Genomic DNA, 12,786 nt, shown 5'->3' with positions numbered 1-12,786 from the left:
CAAAGGCCACCAGCCCCACTGATTTGCATGGACTAAGGCTGGTGACAGTGGCCTGACAGGAGTCGAAAGAATTTTTCTTACCCTGATTCAAAGAGCAGATTGGATTCAAAGCATGGCAGCTGAGGCAGAAGAAAAGTAGTTTAACAAAACAAACAAAATAGATTTAATGCATAAAGGCTTCTGATTGGTTAGTTGGCTATGGCTGTCTAAAGTCCTGGGTATGAATCACAAAGGAGCTGGAAAGACTGCAAGGCAGGAGCAATTCCTCAAAAAACAAGCACTTAGCAGCAGCAGAGACCCAGAAGAAAACAGTTCATCAGGGACATCAACAAACATTGGAGAGAGAAGAGAACAGCAGAGGACTTCTCATAGTTTGCAGCTACAGAAAAAGCAGCTTGAAGGCAAATGACATCACTGGACTAGCAGATGATATCGATGGTTTTGTGGGAAAGCAAACAGCAATATCAAAAGTAGAGAGGAATCCTACAGGAGATACTGACATAGGAACGTGAGTTGCCTTGGCTACATATGTGTTCCTATGTATGTGCCCTGTCTCTCATAAGCATTCTCTGAACAGTATTATCCTCATATGTTTCCCTTTCCCCACTAATTATGAGGCAACTGGTGGGATAGAATACTCTGGTAGATGAGTATAGATGTCTCTTGCTACTTATTTTTCTATGATGCTTAAATTATTTTTGTATGTTGACCTACCCCATCTCCTGGTTGGCCCAGTAAAAGAAAAACATTGGGTGGAGGCTGTAGTTTTTGGTGGATAGATGCTAATGCAAAATGGGCCTTGAATCTGGAATAGCTTTTAGGAGTCCTTATATAAGAAGAATCTGGAGACATATGTATTATAGCAATTTGTAATACTTATGTCCTTCCTAAGGATTCTTAACCTGGGGTTCGCGAACTTTTAAAAAAATATATTTTGATAACTGTATTTCAATATGGTTGGTTTCCTTTGGGATCCTATGTATTTTATTTTATTCATTTAAAAACATTATTCTGAGAATGGATCCATAGGTTCTATCTGACTGCCAAAATGACAGTCCATAGGTCCATGACACCAAAAAGATTAAAAACCCCTGATCATAGTCCCCATGAAGTTAAAGGCATCTCAAATAAACTTTATACTAAAACCTGCACCTGCACCTACCATACTACTCTGTACTTTTCTTTTTAAAATCTAGACTTGTAATTTCAATAACATAGGGACTTCCCTATGTGGAACTTTCCCTCACTTGGATGCAGAGCAGCAACTCCCCTGTAACTTATAGTCTTAAAGAATTGTCTGGGATAACAAGATATTAAGTGACGCCCATTGTCACACAGATAATGTGTGTCATTGCAAGGTCTTATAAGAGATGGGGGAACAGTTTTGTTTCCACAGAGTTGAAAGCATTCCTCTTCCTCCCCCTTCCCCCGCTCCTCCCAGCTTTAGCAGAATGTAAGTCAGGTGACTGGTTAGAACTAGTTCTAATCAAAGCTCTGGGGTGAAAGGTTAGAGGCTGGTACACATGCTTAAATGAGCCATTTGAGGGTGGCATGACGTAGGCAGTCAGGGGGTTGTATCTGGCCACTGAAGAGCCTGGTGGGAGATTCGAAGGGAAAGCCAATAAAAGGATTGGCATCCATCTGAATCCTTTGTACTCTCCTGCACTCTGTTCAGGGGACATGCCCATTTATTTAGACTGAATAAATGTAAAATATAAAGTGCCCCCACTTGGGTGGCATCCTTTCTCATGAGAAAGTAATAAAATTCCTTTTTGCCTTCTCTCAAAAACGGTCTCTGTCTATTTTTAATGTGGGTAGTGGTCTCTGACACACACAGTCTTAAACTCTGGTCTTTCTGACTCCAAGATTAGTCTTCTCTCCACTATAATACAATGCTCCTTATAGCAGATAAATTGAATTTGCCAATGTGAATTGAATTCATATTCATTTCGAATTTATCTGGTCCCTTCTATTGGCCTAGAGGATTGCTAAAGCCCTCTAGAAGCCTTTAACACCTCAAAAACATACAACATTTAACCCATCTTGAAATAACCTTTGCTTGACCCTGATGTGTCCACCAGTTCTTGGCTTATTCCTTTTCTTCCTTTTGCAGTCAAGGGCCTCAAAATGTGGTCTATAACCACTGCTTCCATTTCCTCTTCACCCACCCACACCTTAACCCTCTTCATTCTGGCTCCCACCCCTACTGTTCTACTGAAACTACACATTCAAAGGCCACTAATGTTCTATCTTCAGACTTCTCTGCAGTACTGATGCTGTTGACTCCACTTTTGGAAACTCCTTTCCTTAATGGTTTCAGTGACACTGGACCTCCTCCCCTGATTCTCTACCTACCTCTTTGACTATTCCTTCTTTCTTCTCCCAGCCCTGACTTATGGGAATACCTCAATGCTCCGACCTAGGCTTGTCTTCCTTTCCCTCTCTATATTCTCTCTGATGAGTACATCCCCAACTGTCCTCTTTCACTGTTTCAACCATCTCCTGCTTGTGATTGACTGCATCCCCAGGTATGGACACCTTCTCAAACTCTAGTTCCACATCTAAAACTGCCTGATGGACATCTCCACCTGGATCTCCTATCAGTACCTGAAACTCAACATGTCTAAAACTGAATCCACCCACTTGTCCCTTCCAAACCCCCTCCTCTTCCTAACTTGACTACCTCTGTCAAAGATACGATCATCCTTTCAGTCAACCAGGATCTTAACCTCATAGTTGTCTTCAATTTCTCCCATTCTAAAAAGACTTTTATTAAGATCTTTAGTTATCATTATCATTTTGGAGGGGGGAAGGCAAGGCAATTGGGGTTAAGTGACTTGCTCAAGGTCAAATAGCTAGTAAGTGTCAAGTGTCTGAGTTCAAGTTTGAACTCAGGTCCTCCTGACTCCAGGGCTGGTGCTCTATCCATTGTATCACCTAGCTGCCCCAAAGATCTTTTATTGTTTTTATATCACCTATATTTCTCCCTGTATCTCCCTTCTTTTCCCCTCCCAGAGGGCCAACCCTTACAACAATTTTTTTGAAAGAAGAGGAAAAAGTGACAAAAATATTCATCAAAACATACATAGAAAAAAAAATCTGATGTTAGATGCAAGTTTCCAAACTCGTCGATCCCCACCTCTGTTTCTGATGTCTCTTCTTTGAAGCCAAGCTTGGTCACTAGAATTTCGCATCATTCAGTTTTAAATATTCTGTTGTTGTTTCCTTTTACATTGTTGTAGTCATTGTGTATGTTGTTTTCTTGCCTCTGATTACTTCTCTTTGCAACATTTCATGTAAGTCTTCCCATGCTCCTGTGTGTTCATCACAGTAAGATTACATTACGTTTATATTACATTACATTACATTGTAGCACATGTCCTGGAGTTACTCTCCAAACTCATCACTCACTCTGATGGGTCAAGTCCTTAGCGATCAACTACTATACCAACCCCACTAGAGAATTAGCCTTGAGGGGTCGGGGATGTCTTTTGTAATGCTATAGCTCATGAACCTGTAGTGGTGTGCTTTCCCCCATAATTATGTGTTGATCATCAATCAGTTAGAGATATTTACTAAGGTGGTATAGTAAGAATAGTTGTCACAAACATCTCCCCAAAAGTCTATAACACACTCTCCCACAAGTAACTAGAGAATCCAGGGCTTTGAATCCTCAGGCTTAGAGAGCATATATCATAAAATGGTAATCCTCAGCTCCTAGAAGTCTTTTTGCTTGCTCCTCAAGATATTCCTCACATATGGAATAGTTGTGTTTTTTTTCCTTCTGTATTCTTTCAAGAGCCTTAAATCTGCATCTTCTCTGTCCTTGGCTCTGAGTGCAGACACTGCTCCCAATTACTTCTGACCTGGGGATGCTTCAAGGGTACTTGATGGAAGTCCAAATCAAATCTTCCAACCTTCTCAAGTTCATAAGGTGGAAGATAGATTGGAGTAGTGAGAAGATTGAGACAGGGAGACTACCAGGAAGCTATGGAATTAGCATAGATGAGAGGTGAGAAAGGCCTGAATTATGGTAATGACTCTGTGAGTAGTGAAGAGAGGACATATGAAAGGGATAGATGTGAAGAGAGACACAACATGAAATGGCAGCTGATTGGATAAATGTAGGGTGAATGTGAGTGAGAAGTCAAGGATGATTCCAAGGTTGTGAACCTGGGTAACAATTATGCTCTTGATAGTATCAAGCAAGTTCAGAAGAGGGGTAGGTTTTGGTGGGGAGAGATAATGAACTCTGTTTTTGGACATGTTGAATTTGAGATGCTTAGGAGACATCCAGTTCAAGTTGTCTAACAGACAGTTGGTGATTTGAAACTGGAGCTCAGAAAAGAGATTAGTCAGTCAGTCAGGCAAGAAGCATTTATCAAACAGTATTTACTAGGCACTGTGCTAAACATTGGTGATACAAAGAAAGGCACCAAAAAAAAAAAAAAACAAAAACCAAAAACCAAACCTTCCCTCAAGAAGCATGCATTCCAACAAAGGAAAAACCATGTAAACAACTAGGTACATACAAGATATATACAAAATAGGTAGAAAGTAATCTTAGAGACATTAGCAGCTAGGGCTAGGAAAGGCCTCTTGCAGAAGGTAAGCTTTGAGCTGAGTGTTGAAGGAAGCCGGAGAAGCTAAGAGAAAGAGGTAAGAGTTCAGAAAGCTCCTGGCATGGGTGATAGATAGTCAATGTGAAGGCACAGAGATGAGAGATGGAATGTTGTATGTGAGGAACAGCAAGTAAGCCAATGTTGCTGAAATATACAGTGTATGGAGGGGAATGAAGTTTGAGAAGATTGGAAAGGTAGGAAGGTACCAGGTTATAAGGAGCTTTAAGGGCCGAATAGGGGGGCTTTATATTTGATCTTGGAGAAAATAGGGACCACTAGAGTTTATGAAACAAGGTCAGATCTATGGTTTTTAATAATCACTTTGACAGCTAAGAAGAAGGTGGATTGGAGTGGAGAGAGATGGATCAAGGAGAACAGTTAGAAGGTTATTGCAGTAACCAAGGCAAGAACTGATGAGGCTTGTACCAAGGTGGTAGTTATATGAGTGGGGAGAAGGGGAAGTATATGAGAGATATTGTGAAGGCAGAAAAATAAGATTTTGCAATTGTGGAATAAGTCGGAGGAGGAGGGATGAAAATAAAGTTTCAAGCCTGTATGACTCAGAGGTGATGGAGACATTCAGAAGGAGTAAGGGTGTGGGAGAGAAGATGATGAGTTCTGTTTTAGACATTAGGTTTGATTTGTCTGCGGGATATACAATTAGAGGTGTCCAAGAGGCAGTTGGGGAAGTGTGACTGTAGCTCAGGAGAGAGACTAGGGCTGGAATGGAGATACAAAAATCATCAGTGTGAAGATGATGGTTAAATCCATGGGAACTGATAAGATCACCAGATGAAATAGCATAGAGGGAGGGGAAGAGAAGAGGGCCCAGGAGAGAACCTGAGGGCACAGCCATGTTTAGTGGGCATGACATGGATGAAGAATCAGCAAAGGACACTGAGAAGGAATAGTTGGATGGATAGGAAGAGAACCAGGAGAGAGCAGTGTCAACAAAACCTAAGAAGGCTACTGGATTTGGCAAATTAGAAGTTATTGTTTGGAGAGGGCAGTTTCAGTTGAATGATGAGGCTGTTAGCCAGATTGCTGGGGGTTTAGAAGAGAGTGAGAGGAGAGGATATGAAGGCAATGGTGTAATTGATTTTCTCCTTCATTTTATTTTTTTCTCTTTTTATTTTTAACATTTTTTAATTTTGTGTTTGAAATTCTTTCCTTCCCTCCGTCCCCTCCCCTACCCATTGAGAAGGCAAGCAATATGATGTCCATTATACATGTGAAGTCAAGTGAATATATTTCCATATTAACCATATCAATTTTTTAAAAAAGCAACAATGGTAAAGAAAGTGAAAAAAAAAAACACTCCAATCTACATTTGGAGTTCATTAGTTCTTGTTCTAGAAGTGGATAGTGTTTTTCAGATGCAGTCCTTTGTAATGGGCTTTCTCATAGAGTTTAGACAGGAAGAGAAGTAGAGGTATAAGATAATAACCAGGTAGGATGGTAGGATTAAGGAAGGGTTTTTGTAAGGATGGAAGAGATAAAAACATATTTTTCAGAAGCAAGGAAAGAACCAGAATGCAGGGGGAGAGTGAAGATAAGAGAGAGAGTGGGGAGATCTAGATGTATGTTATGTATCTATAAATTATTATATTTATGTGTATATATGCATGTCTGTGCATATATCTATATCTATGTGTGGTGGGGGCTGATGGTGTGGGAAATTTGCATGAAAAATCAGGAGAGGATGAGATTAAGGGTACATGCTGAGGGATGGGCAAGGTGAAGGGCCATATCTTCATCTGTGATCAGAATGAGGGAGAAGAAAATGAAAGAAGAAGTCTGAACGATGTGAGATGAAGAAGAGGGGGAAAAGGGAGATTCTGGTGCATAGTCTTTTCTTCGTTTGTTTTTTTAGCAAAGAATGAAGAGAGGTTCTCAGCTGAGAGGGTGGTGAGAAGGGGTGCTATGGGAGGTTTAAGGAAGGATAAAAGGTTTGGAATATCTGCTGTGAAGCATGGGATAGTGAATCAATTAGGGAGGAATAGAATGTCTGCCTTGCTGTAGTGAGGGACCATTTGAAATTGGATTGCCTAAATTTGTAATTGGCCTAATTGGCATCATTTCATGATTTTCTCTGGTTCCTTTCAGTAGCATGTGAATAGGATTAAAGGAACCAGATCTTGGGAGTAATCTAGGATAAGGGAGGAGAGTAGAATTGTATCAGTTTCCCAAGGAGTTGAGAGAGGGAAAGGAGAGTGTAGCCTGTGCAAGTGTGTTGACCAGGAAAAGAACTGAGGGACAGAGGGAATGGGAGTTATTATAAGAGTGAACAACAAGGTTAGGGATCATAAGGCATAAGAAAAGATGGAATGACAGAAGATTATGATCAGATAAAGGAATTTCAGAGTCAGTTGAACAAGGAAGTAGAATACTTGTGGGCAATGGCATGATTAGGGTTGTGGCAGTCTCTATGTGTAGCTGAGGTGGGAGTAGATACAAGACCTGGAAAATTAATATATTTGAGGGGATATCCATATGTATTTCAATATATTTCAACATCCTAGTATGATGGTAGGAGTTGGGTAAAGAGAGAGACTGTGAACCAGGGACTGAATTTACTGAGGAAGAAAGAATGTTCTGGAGAGAACAACCACCTGGATTTGGATTAGGTGACAAATTTGGATAGTGTTAACCTCAAAGGAAGAGAGATTACCTAGTGAAAGAAGTAGAAGAAGAGTCTGAACCCATCAATGGGGTATTCCAACTCTCCCAATTCTATCAGTGAGTTGGGGTATGAACAAAAGTGTAACTCCTACCATGAGAGGTAGTGAGAAAAGTGATGTTTACAGAACAGAGCCATGATTCAATGAGAGCCAAAAGGTGAAAGGGTTGATAAAGAAAAAGGTTTAAATGGGGCAGCTATGTGGCACAGTGAGTAGAGCACCGGCCTTGGAGTCAGGACTACCTGAGTTCAAATCCAGCCTCAGACACTTGACACACTAGCTGTGTGACCTTGGGCAAGTCACTTAACCCCAATTGCCCTGCTTTCCCCCCACAAAAACCAAACAAAAAAATAGAAAAAGGTTTAAGATGCCAAGATGGAAGAGTAGAAGAAAAGAGAATTGCTCAACTCTCTCTGTAAGTAAGCACTGGATCTCTCAGAGGGGCTGGACTGAAGACAGCCCCCAGGCCTTCCAACAAGGCTGGGGCAGCTTAGAATAGGTCTCTTTTTTGGGGCAACAAGTATTTTAATTTTTCTATTCCTCTTGCTTGTTTGTTTTACAAAGGCAAATGCTCTTTGAGTTTGTTTTTAAAATTCATGGCTAAACCACAAGCAGGTACAACCAAGACATATAACCTCACATTGACACACACCCATCTGATTGATTCTCCAACTCCCTGACAATCAGGGAAGGTGAGGAGAAGATTTTCCTTAGGTAGCACCAATACAAACCCCAGGGGAACAGAAAGGAGAAGGGGAGAGCCAGCCTTGCATGAACCCTTCCTGTTTTAGGTTTCTCTGTAGCCAGGGTGGCATGCTGCCAAAGTCATTGCTTGTTCCAGTCCCCTGGCCATGGACTGAAATGATTGATCAGCTCTGCTCTGGGAGAGGGAAATCCATCTCAGCTGAAGTGAAAAACCCCATCTCCTCTTTCTGCCCTGAGCCTGAAGCCCTTGCTTGAATGCCTAGTGACCTATCAGAGACTGGGATGCTACTTTTCTCTAGCAAAGAGACCCTTGTTTCAGTTCATAGCTGTTTATTCAGAAAAACCACCAGATTGCTTGATATAATGTAGAAGCAAATCTTGCTGTTTCTACCCAGCAAAAAACTAAAACAGAAAGCCCAATGAACAAAAAACCAGGTATGTAGGGGTGATGGAGGAAGGATGGGAAGATTTCTGGTCCCACTAGAGAATTTTTTTCAAACAGAATGAAGTCCCATCTTGATTTCTTCTATAAGAACTTAGCAACCTAGTATCTCATATACACCTAAGTAGTTATTGTTGGACAAATTCAGTGTTCACATTTTGATAGAAAATTAAGCCTTTTTTAGGAAGCCTTGCTCTGAGAAGCAGGAATGAAATTTGGAGACCTCTTCCTGACCATTTCTGGTTGGGTGAGCAGTAGGAGGTAGGGAGGGTGCTGGTACCCCAAACAGGGGCAGCCTGAGAGAAAAGCAGCCACAACTTTCAAAAGTAAAAGGTTGGGGAAAGGAGGGGAAGTAAAGGGACTAGTCTGTTATGAAACATTAAAAATATGTGTATGTATGTGTGTGTGTGTGTGTGTGTGTGTGTGTGTGTGTGTGTATGCGTTGTTAAACCTGAAAGTTTGGTTGAAGAGGGCAAACAAGCTAGGTGATGGAAAAATCCATGTTGTTTATTATTTTCCCTTAAAGCATAGCTAAGCTAGCTTACTTGTACGTACAAGGAGTCAGAGCATAAGCTCTGGCTGTCTGAACAAAGGAATGAGAAAACTTATATACGTTATTTTAGCAGACCCAACAAGCCTGTGTTACCTCACTTTTATGACCCCCCATGTATGTTTAACCATGATACAAGAAGAGGATTTTCCTTAATGGAATAGGTTTGTAAAGACAAGAGTGTTGACAAAGGTCAGTTAAAGTATTTACCTGTAGAATATTAAGTGAGGTGGTCTTCTTAATGGCTAACAGGGGTAAGAATGTCCTTAGGTCAGTCTGATCTGGCCTTGTTGACAGAGGTAAGGGTATTTCCTGAGCAAACTTTTAGAGAACAAAGAAGCCCAGGTCCTGGATCTTCTTCCAGTTACTCATTAATTCAGGCTCTGGGTCTGGTTGAAATTAAAAATGATATAAAATGGTATAAAATGTTCCACAGCATATATACATTTATGGGCAGATAGATAGGGCAGTGGATAGAGTGCTAGGCCTAGAGTCAGGAAGACTCATCTTTCTGAGTTCAAATCTGGCCTCAGACACTTATTGGCTGTGTGACCCTGGGCAAGTCCCTTAACCCTGTTTGCTTCAGTTTCATCTATAAAATGAGCTGGAGAAGGAAATAGCAAACTACTCTAGTATCTTTGCCAAGAAAACCCTAAATGGAGTCACAAAGAGTCAGACAGGACTGAAATGACTGAAATATATACAGATATCTATATCTATAAAGATATACAGAAATATATATACTTACATATATGTATATACATGTGTGTATACATACATATGCACATATCTATACCTATACCTATATCTGTACCTATATTTATATCTATATCTATATATCTCACACCTGTCAAGTCATTATTAGGACAAGAAATTGGAGAACAGGATAGAAGTTAGGCGTGTTCTGTCCTGACCTGTTCCCTAAAGTGGAATGTGGAAAGTTATGGCTGAAGGCAGTGGAACTACTCGAGTCCAGAATTTGGATTTTTATCTCTCTATAAAACCTGCACCAAGTCTTTGACTACATGCTTGGGAAGCCCAAATTTATCTGTTTGCAAAAACATACAAAATAACTGGGAATAGAAAAGGTTTGGTAACCTAAGGCCATCTGCGCAAGCCTTCTGGGGAGCAAACCTAAAGCAGATTTCTTTTTAAAAACATATTACTGTGAAAAGGTATTTTAAAAGATTTTAAAACATCAGAAGTAATCCACTAAGATTAGGTGTTAAGCCCCTTTCTGTCCCCCACAAATCCCTGATTCACTTCGAGGTGACTTTTTCTAGTGAAGTGGGGATCAAGGCGCTATGGGTGAGGCTTCTAGAGAAGCTTTACTGTGGTCTCCAATGTAGTCATATAGACTGTAGTCATATGGCAGCTCTTCACTGGCTTTGATGTCCCTCCAGGAGATGATGAACATGAAATGAGGCATGCCGTCAATGTCAGTGTCATTGTCATGGAGTTTGCTTTGGCAATTACCATACGGGCTATGATTGATGGTCTCCTGAGAAAATCTGTTTCTCAGGTGGCATCCCCACAGTAGATTTTGCTCAGCTAAAGTGTGAGCACTGAAAGTAGTACACATAGCAGCCTGTGGAAGGATCCTGAGCATGCAGAGCCTTGTGCTTCTTGGTGCCAGTGATCCTGAGGAGGTCCCGGTGATACTCAAACCCTGCTCTTGTAAACCGCGTGGTGGCAATCACTCCTCTGCCTTTGCCATCGGTGAGATCCACCTTTGTGCCTTCTTTCCTTCCATTTGCAATCAATTTTTCTAGTTTTTTCTTCTTATTGTAGTTCTGCTGTGCTTTTTTGAGAGTAACTTTTCATCGACTGTGATTCTACTGAGTTTTAACCTGAGCTCTTCTCCTCCAGGCCTGCTCAGTTTTGAAGGTGTTTCTTGGGGGAAGGGGTGTTTTGCTCTGGTAGGATCAGCTGCCGTGGGCAGAGCCACAGCTTTGGGGTTTCCTGCAGCTACAGATTTGTGGTTTGGAAGGACTCCAGAGACTCCCCACCTTAGTTCTTTGCATTTCTGCTCTTCTGAGTTCAAAGTGCTCACAAGTGTGTCGCCATTAGTTCTTTTCTTTTTTTACCTTTCTCAAGCACTTCAGCTAAGGCTTTCCTCTGACATTTGATGCCACGATGTGCAACAGAATTTTCCTGCTGGAGTGGAGGACAAATTCTAGAGGATCTGTGAGGGTTCATGTAGGAATAGATCTTGACCGGCCATAAATACATTCTCCCTTTTGGTTCTGGGCCACACCGCGGTCCTTCTCTCCACACTCTCTAGCCTGGAGTGAGGGCTGCTGTTTCTCCCCTGCTCCTCCTGCTTCTTCCATCTCCTCATGAGCCTTGGACATCTTCTGGCCTTGGTAGAGGAGCTGCTTGGGCTCAGGGCAGGGTGGGGCAGGCTGGACATCTTCCAACGCAACCCTGTTTAAAGGTCCTGGTTAAAGGTCCCAGAAGCTGCTCCACTCCCCCTTCCAGCTACAGGGTGAGAGCTAGAATAGGTCTTGGACTTAACCCTGAGCTCAGGCCATGCCAGGTCTCCCAGAGAGCTATACCAGTGCTCTAAATGGGCTAGACCAACAACACACCCAGAGAAGACTGAGGGCCAGAAAGATGGCCCAGTAGTACAGTTACTCTGAACCTGCTGAGCCTTTCAGCTAGCTGTCTGGGGACAATTACTGTCTGCTAGAACATTACCCAAGTATGCAGCTAGAAGGCCTAGACACAGAGTTTGGAGCTTGGAATATCCAGGAGGGTAGTAATCAAATCCTGCCTTAATCTAACCATACCGGGTACTAATATAATCAGGAATTATAGGAGGAATCAAATGAGACAGAGGATCTGGGAGTGACTTTTTAATTCTAACTTTTATTCTCTGGCTCTGTCTCCCAGAGCATCTTTCCCTTTGGGTTCTAAGGTTCTCTAAGGTATTATGCAGTGTCTCAATTCTCTGCCATTGGCTCAAGACTCTACTAGCTGTATTCCTACTCTCCACCCTACCATTTATTAAATGGTCAGTGACTAGCACCCTCAGTTCCTGTATCTCAGTTCCATTTAACCACTTAAGATCAGACAACTTTTTCAAATGGTTATTTACTTTGACAGTACATCAAGAACAAAGTTAAAAAATTCATTCACACACACACACATATCAGTACCTCTACGGAATACTCTCTCTTATATTTCCCTCAAAATTAGGCTCAAAACTTAGCTTGGTTCCTATATTACATTGGTCCCAACAAGTTTATTTTCATAGATAGCATTGCTTCCAGTTGTTTCTAATTTCAGCTTTTGATGATATGGGTTTTACAGATTGTTCCTTTTTCCTTGGGCCACTGATGCTGGACTGGAGCTAATACCCATCTTGGATTCTGAGTCCTGGATCCCTATGACTCATTGCTCTCACCAAGCTAGAGATTCCACTCCCAGCCCTCAGAACAAAGAAATCGAAACAACCCCTCTCCTGCCCCACAATGAAAAGGCCAAGAATAAAGGATTATTTATTTGGGGGCCATTTGGACTCAAAGCTAAAAAGCTCTATGGCACTTCCCCTTGCAGTAGGCATGGTCTCTCACTGAAACCCATCACACCCCCAGAGCATAGCTGAAGACAATGAGGCAAAGAGACTGCCAAAGCTGACTCAGATATTTTTGAAGATTCCAACAGTTTAGGATACACAGCCAACAAATAAAGGTTCTTCCCATCTACAAGGTTACCCAACCAGGACCAGTTAGAAAATATCCACACATGTTCTACAGTCTAAGACCCTCCTCTTACATATCA

At 41.6% G+C, this 12,786-nt stretch overlaps 1 pseudogene; it reads right to left on the bottom strand.

Annotated features, from left to right (window-relative positions):
* Positions 1–10,294: 10,294 nt before the first annotated feature.
* LOC118842271 lies at positions 10,295–11,413 on the bottom strand (annotated as a pseudogene).
* Between the last annotated feature and the right edge of the window lie 1,373 nt (positions 11,414–12,786).

The sequence above is a fragment of the Trichosurus vulpecula genome, chromosome 3, assembly GCF_011100635.1.
Source record: "Trichosurus vulpecula isolate mTriVul1 chromosome 3, mTriVul1.pri, whole genome shotgun sequence".
Taxonomy (NCBI): Eukaryota; Metazoa; Chordata; class Mammalia; order Diprotodontia; family Phalangeridae; genus Trichosurus; species Trichosurus vulpecula.
Note: the sequence above shows the minus strand (reverse complement) of the source record. Positions and strands in the feature narration are given on the sequence as shown.